The sequence below is a fragment of the Petaurus breviceps genome, unplaced genomic scaffold, assembly GCF_028583685.1.
Source record: "Petaurus breviceps papuanus isolate PSGF00001 unplaced genomic scaffold, PetGlider_PUasm1.0 98, whole genome shotgun sequence".
NCBI lineage: Eukaryota > Metazoa > Chordata > Mammalia > Diprotodontia > Petauridae > Petaurus > Petaurus breviceps.
This window is the reverse complement of record NW_027187460.1, coordinates 42,164,819-42,175,418: the sequence shown is the minus strand read 5'-3', so window position 1 is coordinate 42,175,418 and position 10,600 is coordinate 42,164,819. Positions and strand designations below refer to the sequence as shown.

Below are 10,600 nucleotides of genomic sequence, written 5' to 3'. Positions count from 1 at the left end.
ATTATTGGTGGAGGGTTTGGTCACATGATGAGGCCTTTACTTTTTAAGAAATTCACTTTGAAAGTTGATGAGTTTGGGTTGGAATGGGAGTCAATTAGAAATTATGATGAAAGTCTGAATTTGGTGGTAGCTATATGAGTAGAGGGATAGGTCCATATATCAGAGAGCTTTTAGAAGTAGAAAATACATTATTTAATAGTGGTATAGATATATGGGATGGGTCAAGGTGAGGAGGTGAGGATGACACTGAGGTGATAATACTGTGTGATGAGAGGATGCTTAGGGATCTCATGAGGAATTGGGAAGTTAGGAAGTTTGGAGAATTTTTTAGGGTGAAAGCTAATGAGTTTTCTTTCTTTGCTTAACACTCTGAGATTGATATTACTACAGATGAAGCTTGAGAAGTCCATAAGGAAGTTAGTGATGCATCATTATAGCTCAGGAGAAATTCCAGGGCTATAGATATGAGAATCACTTTCATAGATATGACAATTGTACCCATAGGAGGTGATGAGAGATTACCAAAAAAGAGATTATAGAGGGGAAAAGGAAAAAGGATATTGTAGAGAGTTTTAGGGGTCTAGCAAAGGAGAATAAGAAAAAGTGGTCATATAAGAAGGAGAATCAGGAGTGAATAATCTACTGAAAATTTAGAAAAGAGAGAATATTAAGGTGAATAATGCAATCAAGTGTTGAATGCTGCAGTGAGGCCATGAGGGATAAAAATTAAATAAAGATCATTAGATATGGAAGATCATTTGTATTTTTAGAGCACATTCAGATGAATATTGAGGTAAGAGGGCTAGACTTCAGAGGACCGAGTAGTGATTGAGAAATGAAACCACTTAATAGATCCTACACCCCATAAGGACCTTTAGCTGAAAGGTGGAAGAGAAGTAATTAATAGCAGCAATTGGGGATGATAGGATAAAGTGAAGATTTTGTGTTTGTTTGTTTTTATACAACTCAAAAGAGATTAATGTGTTTGTAGGCAACAGGGAAAAATCTTAAGATAAGAGAGGGGAGATTGAAGACAAATGAGAAATTGGGACACTGGTGAGTATTCTGTAGTGGAATATTGGAAGAGATATAACCCATAGTACATATAGATGAGTTGACTTTGACCATGCAACAAGCTATCTCTTCACCAGAGAGAACTGACACTCAACGAGGATAGATTATCCTGCAGTTACAGAAATAATTTTATGAACTCCTCAAACTTATGGATTTTTAGAAATTTTATTTAGTATTTTATTTTTTGCCAGTTTACATGTAAAGACTATTTTCAATAATTGTTTTTAAACTTTGAGTTCCAAATTCTCTCCCTTCCTCCCTCCTCACATATTCCTCTTTGAAAAGGCAAGCAATTTGAAATAGGTTATATGGGGGGGAGGGGGCAGTCGGGGAGAGAGAAGATGGCAGCGGCAGCCGAGGCCACGAACTGCATCATGGAGAGTTTTGTGGTCACCTTGGCTAATGGGATGAGCCTCCAGCCTCTACTTGAAGAAGTGTCCTGTGCACAGCCGGGGAGCAGCGAGAAGCCCAATGCTGAAGACATGACGTCCAAGGATTATTACTTCGACTCCTACGCCCACTTTGGCATCCATGAGGAGATGCTGAAAGATGAGGTGCGGATGCTCACTTACCGCAATTCCATGTTCCTAACCGCCACTTGTTCAAGGACAAGGTGGTGCTGGATGGCGGCTTGGGCACCGGCATCCTCTGCATGTTTGCTGCCAAGGCTGGGGCCCAGAAGGTCATCGGGATTGAGTGCTCCAGTATATGAGACTATGCCGTCAAGATCGTCAAGGCCAACAAACTTGACCACGTGGTGACCATCATCAAAGGGAAGGTGGAGGAGGTGGAGCTGCCCGTGGACAAGGTGGACGTGATCATTAGCGAGTGGATGGGCTACTGCCTCTTCTATGAGTCCATGCTCAACACCATCCTGCATGCCCGAGACAAGTGGCTGGCCCCCGATGGGCTAATCTTCCCAGACCGGGCAACACTGTGTGTGACCGCAATTGAGGACCGGCAGTACAAGGACTACAAGATTCACTGGTGGGAGAACGTCTATGGCTTTGACATGTCCTGCATCAAGGATGTTGCCATCAAGGAGCCTCTTGTGGACGTGATTGACCCTAAGCAGCTGGTCACTAATGCCTGCCTCATCAAGGAGGTGGATATCTACACTGTGCACATGGATGACCTGACCTTCACCTCCCCCTTCTGTCTGCAAGTGAAGAGGAACGACTATGTCCACGCCCTGGTCGCCTACTTCAACATTGAGTTCACCCGCTGCCATTAGCGCATGGGCTTCTCCACAAGCCCTGAGTCCCCTTACACACACTGGAAGCAAACTGTCTTCTACATGGAGGATTACCTCACAGTGAAGATGGGCGAGGAGATCTTTGGCACCATTGGCATGCGGCCCAATGCCAAGAACAATCGAGACCTAGACTTCACCATCGATCTGGACTTCAAAGGCCAGTTGTGTGAACTCTCCTGCTCCACCGACTACCGGATGCACTGAGCTGGCCCCGTGGGCCGATCCCGTGGGCCCCTGCCCCCACCGGCCCCTACCACTCCAGGCCTCCCGCCTTGGCCGGCCCAGCCCACCCTGGGGAGCCGCTACCCTGGGGGCCCAGGGGGCCCCCCATAGCCCCTTCCCTCGTCCTCTGTCCTCCACCCCCAAGCCCCAGCTCCCTCCTGTGGGTGAGTGAGGGGCCCAGGGGCCACATCGTGACTGTGTTTTTCATAACTTATGTTTTTATATGGTTGCATTCATGACAATAAATCGTCAGCTGGGAAAAAAAAAGAAATAGGTTATATATGTGTAGTCATGTAAAACATATTTCCATATTAATCAAGATGTGAAAGAAAGCATATACAAAAAATCAAGAAAAATAAAATGTTTCTTTTAAAGTATGCTTCCATTTCTATTCAGATACCCTCAGTTCTTTGTCTTGGGATGAATTGCATTTTTCATCATAAGTCCTTCAGAGTTGTCCTAGATCATAGTTTTGCTCAGAAGAGCTAAATCATTCGCAGCTGATTGTCTTACAATATTGTTGTGACTTTGTACATAGGACATTTAATTTTGTATCAACTCATGTAATTCTTTAGAGGTTTTTCTGAGAGCATCCTACTGATCATTTCTTATAGTACAATAATATTTCATCAAAATCATGTAACACAATTTGCTCAGTCATTCCCCAACTGAGGGGCATCCTCCTAATTTCCAACTCCCTGTAACAAGAAAAGAGCTGCCATAAATATTCCTGTACATATAAGTCTTTTCCCTTTTTAAAAATCTATTTTTGTATACAGACCTAATAGTGGTTTTGCTAGGTCAAAGGATGCACACAGTTTTGTTTTTTATTTAATCCTTTCGCGAGTAGTTACAAATTGCTCTAAAGAATGGCTGAACCAATTCCCAATTCACAGCTCTACCAGTGCTGTGTTAATGTTTCATTTTCCCCACTTCCCCTCCAATATTTGTAATTCTCCTTTTCTTTCCTATTAGACAATCTAATAGGTATGATATAGTACCTCAGAATTGTATCAGTTTGTATTCTCCAACCAGTAATGATTTATAGGACCTTCTCATATGGCTATAGATAGCTTTGATTGCTTCATTTGAAAACTATTCATATCTCTTGATCATTTATCAGTAGGAGAATGGCTCTCTTTTTTTTTAAATAAATTTGACTCACAGTTGTCTATATTTTTGAGAAGTGAGACATTTATCAAATAAACTCAACCCAAATTTTTTTCACAGTTTGGACTGTTAAATGTATTTTCCTCCATCCTATTCCCCTACTGTTTCTTCTATTCTCTCTCTCCTTTCATCTCTCTTCTATCCTTTTCCTGTCCCTCCTCAAAAGCCTTTTGCTCCTCACTACCTCCACCTCCCTTCTATCACCCCCACTTTTTCTTATACCCTTCCTCTCCTACTTCCCTACGGGGTAATAAACATTTCTTTACCTAATTTAATGTGTATATTATTCTCTCCCTGAGCCAATACTGATAAAAGTAAGCTTCACTCACCTGCTGGAAATTTCCTATCTTCCCCTACTATAAAAGTCTTGTCTATTTTATGTGAAATAATTTACCCCATTCTACCTCTCCCATTCCCTTTCTCCCAGGGCATTTTTCTTTCTCATCCCTTAGTTTGTTTTTTTTTGTTTTTTTGTTTTTAGATATCATCCTTTCATATTCAACACACACTTGTGTCTTTTGTCTATATATACTCCTCCTAAATTCCCTAAAAAAGAGAAAATTCTTAAAAGAAACACATATCATCCTCTCATGTAGGAATGTAAGCAGTTTAACCCTATTAAAGCCTTTATGATTTCTCATTGCTGTTTATCTTATATTTGTCTTTAGTATTGTATTTGAAAGTCAAATTTTCTTTTCAGTCATCATCCATTCATCAAGAATGCTTGAAAGTCCTCTACTTCATTGAATGTCCATTTTCCCCTGGAAGAATTATACTAAGTTTTGCTACTTAGGTGATTCTTGGTTGTAATCCTAACTCCTTTGCCCTCTGAAATATCATATTCCAAGACCTCCAAGCCTTTAACGTAGAAGCTGCTAAATCTTGTGTTATCCATTATACTTGAATTGATTCTTTCTACTGCTTGCAATATTCTCTCCTTGTATTGGGAGCTCTGGAATTTCACTATGATAATCTTGGGAGTTTTGATTTTGAGATTTACTTCAGGAGATGATGGGTAGATTCTTCCAATTTTTGTTTTACCCTCTGGTTCTAGAATATATGGGTAGTTTTCCTTGATAATTTCTTGAAAGATAGTGTGTAGGATTTTTTTTTAATCATGACTTTCAAATAGTCTAATAAGTCCTAAATTATTTCTCCTGGACATATTTTCCAGTTTGGTTGATTTCCAATGAGATATTTCATATTTTTCCTATTTTTTCATTCTTTTGGTTTTAACTTGTTGTTTCTTGATTTTGTATAAAATCATTTAATTCCATTTACCCAATTCAAATTTTCAAGGAATTATTTCTTTCAATGAGCTTCTGTACCTCCTTTTCATTTGGCCAATTCTACTTTATAAGGAGTTTTTCCTCAATAAATTTTTGTGCCTCCTTTTCCATTTAGACAATCCTACTTGCCAAGGAATTCTTCTCCTTATTGGATTTTGTATTTCTCTTACCATTTAGCCAATTCTGCTTTTTAGGAAGTTACTCACTTCAGTTTTTTTTTCCTCCTTTACCAAGCTGTTGACTCTTTTTTCATGATTTTCCTGCACCACTCTCAATTCTCTTCCCAATTTTTCTTCTACCTCTCTTACTTGATTTCCAAAATCCTCTTTGAGATATTCCATGACCTAAGACTGATTCATATTTTTCTTGGAGGCTTTGGATGTTGGAGCTTTGGCTTTGTTATCTTCTTCTGAGTGTGGGTTTGGCCTTACTTGTCACCATAGTGATTTTCTATGGTCAGAATTTTTTTTCCTGTTGTTTGCCCATTTTCCCAGTCAATTATTTAACTTATAACTCTTTGTTGAAGTATACCTTTGCTTCCAGGGTAGAGAGTGAACTGTCTCAAGGTTCAGGGGTGTTGTCCATCTGTTTATGAAGATACATCTAGGGACCAGTTTTCAGTTCTTCCAAGGTGGTATGACATAAGAAGAGAATACTTAACACTCTCCTGGCATGCATTCTGGTATATGAGTGAGCACAAGCACTATTTTTTGCCCTGAAACTGTGTGGAATGTCGCTGATTATAGCGGCAAGCACCCCAGCATCCCCAGGGTGGCTGCCAACACAGGTTCTTAGATCTGCTTTTCTAAAGGAAAGCAACTCAAAATGGGTTAACAATCTTGCTTTAATCAACCAAACATATAATGTACCAACCAAATATATAATTCAGGGGAAAAAGTCAGCACCACAAACTTCAGAGTATACAGAATTTACAAGCAGAAATTAAAAGAAGACAGAGAAACAAACAAATCAAGCAGACAGGCCCCCAACTGTCCAACCATTACTTCAATACCTAGTCATTTACCAGAGAGGGAAACATCAACATCTGGATTTTCAAAGCCAGGAGGCTCTCAAAGGCTGCCCAGAGCCTTGTATGGTCAAATCACACAACACTTCTCAAAGTGAGCCCCAAAACAAAGCCTCACATCAAGGAATATATAGCTTTCTCCTGGCTCAGATAATGTAACAACCCTCTTAATCCACTGCCTAATCAGAAAGTATCTCCAAAAAAACAAGCCTACCAGCACAGGCTCCAGGTGCTCTTAAGCCTACCAAAGGGCCTAGAGGCAAGGAAGATCTTAAATTTAAATTCCCATTGCATTGAACCACTGCACCTGCAAGGTTTGGTGTGCTAGTGCTCTCTCTCTCCCTGGGACTGCCACCCAGGACTGTTATGCAAATCTGAGTATGGGAAAACAACAGAATCTTTCCCCCTGTGCTAGCAAGAGACTCCCATGATCTCCTTCTTATCAATTGTTCAACCCTCTTACCATCGGAGAGTTGAGAACTCCAGAAATAGCCACTGCTGCTACTGATTCAGTGGCTCTCGAGGTCTGTTTTGCTGGGCCCGGGTCTGTGCTGGCACAGCCTATACTGTACTGAGCTCCACTCTCACCCTGATATGACAGACCTTTCCCAATGACCTTTCAAGTTGTCTCTGGCTTGAAAATTTATTTCACCCTGTCCTTTTGTGGGTTCTGTCACTTCACAAATTGTTTTATAACATTATTTTAATTGTCTCAGAGCAGTTTTCAGGAGAGTTCAGGTAAGTCACTGCCATTTTTCTTCCATCTGTAATGAGAATGTAAATTTAAGATCTTCCCTGCCCCTAGGCCCTTTAATAGGCTTAAGTGCACATGGAGCCTGTGCTAGGAGGCTTGTTTTTCAGGAGATACTTTTTGATTGGGCAATGGGTCAAGAGGGTTGTTATATTCTCTGAGCCAGAAGATTATATAAACAGTGATGTAAGGCTTTCTTTGGGGGTTCACTTTGAAAAGTATTGTGTGATTTGACCAGACAAGACTCTGGGCAGGCGTTGAGATCTCCCCAGCTTTGAAAACCCAGATGTTGATTCTTCCCTCTCTGGTAACTGTGACTAGCTATGTATGTATGTAGTGCTCAGACACTTGAAGGCCTGTCTGCTTGAAATGTTTCTGTTTTCTTGTAACTTCTGTCTGTATACTCTGAAGTTCGGGGTGCTGACTTTTTTCTCTGAACTACGTAAATGATATGTTTGATTGCTTAAAGTAAGATTGTTAACCCATTTTGAATTGCTTTCCTTTAGAAAAGCAGATCTAAGAACCTGTGTTGGCAGCCACCCTGGGGATGTTGGGGGGCCTGCTGCTATACTATCTTTGATCCATTTACATATTAAGCATTTACTATGCTTCAGATGCTGTGTTAAGCTCTGAGGATTTAAAGAAGGGCAAAATCAGACCTTGCTCTTAAGCAATTCTAAAATTAATGGGGTAGGAAGCATGCAAACTACATAAAACAAAAAATAAACAGTTAACTAGGAGGAAATCTCAGGGATAAGGTATAAAATTAAGTAAAGAACATGAAAAGTCTACTGGAGAGGGAGAGATCAGATGAAATCTTAAATAAACTTGGAAAGCTATGAAGAGAAGATAAGGAGAGAGAGTATTCAAGGCATTTGTGACTTCCAGTGAAAATGAAATTGGTAGATAAAGCATCTTCTGCAAGTGACACAAAGTATTACTGGCTTGTAGAATATATGGAGGAGAATAAAGGGCAAGAATGATGGTGATGTGGTAGGGAGTAAGTTTTGAAGGGTTTTAAAAGGCATACACTGCTAACATGTGTCCTTTATTTTTAGGTGGGTGGTGTAGAGCTGTGGTATATATATATATAGGTGTGTGTACATAGGTATATATATGTATGTATATTTATGTATGTGTATATATACATTAATGTAAGTAAAATTATGCACAAGAAATGACACAAAGTAAATATTCTGTGTTGTTTTTTAGTCACACTGGATAAAAAACCATGAGTATCCAAAATTTCCTAAAAAGTTTTGAGACTTTCAATAAATACAATTTTCTTTTTTTCTTTAATTTGAATGGAAAATTAGAGTCATATATAGTTTGGTATATTCCAGGAAAAGAGAGAAGCCAAATTGAATATTTTCTAGAGAAACTATTCTTTTGAATTATAAGTCATCTATTTAAAAATGAATGATATCATCATATACATATAGCAACAATCTGTGGGGACACTAGTATTTAAAACAATTATCTGTCCCTGTAGGATTTTTGAGATTCATTGGAGATATTTCTTAAAATAACGGGGATTCAGGTTACTTCAGTGAGGTTGGTAGAAAGTATCTCATTGGAGAGCTAATTTGAAATCAAGAAAATTCTGAATCATAATTTTTGCCTTCTGGAATGCCAAATTCCAATATTCAACAACTGTATGTCCTATGTTTTCCCCTTAGTAATGCATTATCCTTGTAGGTAAACTATATCATAAAACATTACACAGGAATTTTGAGAGGATTTATTGACTTCATCAAGTTGTTATTGGTAACCTACTATATCACTGATATTTTGTATTATTTACATATATTTAAATAAGAAAAGGTCATTGTTTATTTTGATTAAAGAAAAAGAATATACTAAATATACCATGTCCCCTTATAAATGAAGATGTAGCTTCTACATTGGTAATGACAGAATGGCAACATAATAGAATGAAAAATAGCAGGATGGGGCTAAATAAAGTTCATTTCATAGAATATAATGAAGTAAGAGACCCTGATTTGAAATCTCAGCTTCGAAACTTTCTACTTGTTTAACCTTCACTTTTCTGCACTTTGGTCTCCTCATCTTGAGGGGATTGGATTAGATGAGTTTATTTTTTTTAAATTAACAACTTTATGTCCTCACAACTTGGTGATGAAAACACTTATCCCTCATGCTAAACACACTCAGTTCATTCAGAGTGATTTTATGACATAATTTTGAGTGTTTTCACCATCCTTGTTACATTCTGCTAAGTGTGATCTAGCTAGTTTGCCAATGTCTTTTTTGAAAATATATTTCCCAGAAATGATCAAAATCATTCAGATATATTCTGATGAAGAAAGAATTAAATGTATCTGTAATATCCCTTATCTTAAACACTATGTTTCTATTATAGCATAGTTAAAATTTTAAGCCAGACTTTTTCCTAAGATGATGAGTAGACAGTCCTTTAAAATGATTAGGAACAAAACAAAAGCACTTTAAAGAGAAGAGTTACTATGAAACTTCTACAATTCCAATGATTCATATATTAGAGCACCACCGTTTTAGAAAGTAAGAGTTTGGGAATTATTCATTTGTAAATGAAAACCACTGCAGAAAATGTTTAAACCATAGATAGCTTTCATAGAAGGTTTGACTGGCTCCCATTTCACCACATCCTCTATGTCTTTATTCCTCAAGGGCAAGTTATGCAAAGCACAAGGAATTATGTCATCAGGATATTGAATAATATATTATTAATTAATTGTTCTTAGGAAGACACATCATTTAATTATTTTATCTAAATTAGAAGGAAGGATAGTACTTCACTCGATTCCTTAATATTTTAGTCACATTCTTTGCATAATTCCTAAATGCTTTCCAGAATCATTGGATCTATTTATAGTATAATCAACATTACACTAATGTACCCATTTTCCCACAACCCCGCCAACAATGACTATTCATATCTTTTATCTTCTTTGCCAATTTGCCTGATTGTTCAGTGAAACCTCCGAGTCATTTTTATTCACAGTTCTATTTTTAATGATTTAAAGTATGTGCTTGTAAACTTGTTAAGAGTTTTTAATTCTTTTGAGAATTATTTGTTTATATTCTTTGTCTACTAATTTATGAGGGAGGTTTTGATCTTACAAATATCCATTCATCTCCTATATATCTTGGAGTTCTGACTCATATACAAGTTATATGATTTTTTGAAAAATCTCCTGTTGGAAAAGAAAACATAAGGAACTTATCAAAGTTGGAGTATTACATGCCTACATGGAAAAATGATAATTGTAACTCATGAAACTTTTCTCAGTATGAGGATAGTTGAAGGGAATGTAAATATATATATATATATATATATATACACATATACATATATATATACATACACACATACACATGCATATGTCTATATAAGAGAGTATATGTGTGTATGAATACATATGTGTGTGTATATATATACATATATATGTACAGGTATACATAGACAGAGGGCACAGGATCAATTGAATAAGAGGGGATGATATTTAAAAGGTAAAATTGAGAAGTGAGAGAGGAACATAATGAGAGGAAATGGGGAGATACAGAATGGGGTAAATTATATAGAAGAGTCAAGGGAAAAATGTTACAATGGAAGGGAAGAACAGGAATGCAAAAGGGAATGGGTCAACCTGACTTTCATTGAATTTGGCTTAGGAAGGGAATGACATACACACTAAATTGGGTATCTTGCTCTACAGGAGAGTAGGGGGGAAGGGGATGAGGAGGGGATGATGGGGGAAAGGGCAGGTTGGGGGAGAGGGTAGTTAGAAGCACAAACTTTTGCAAAGGAA

General features: G+C 37.8%; 1 pseudogene; it reads left to right on the top strand.

Annotated features, from left to right (window-relative positions):
• The first annotated feature begins 1,385 nt into the window (after window positions 1-1,385).
• Window positions 1,386-2,588, top strand: LOC138155670 (protein arginine N-methyltransferase 1 pseudogene; annotated as a pseudogene).
• Window positions 2,589-10,600: the final 8,012 nt, after the last annotated feature.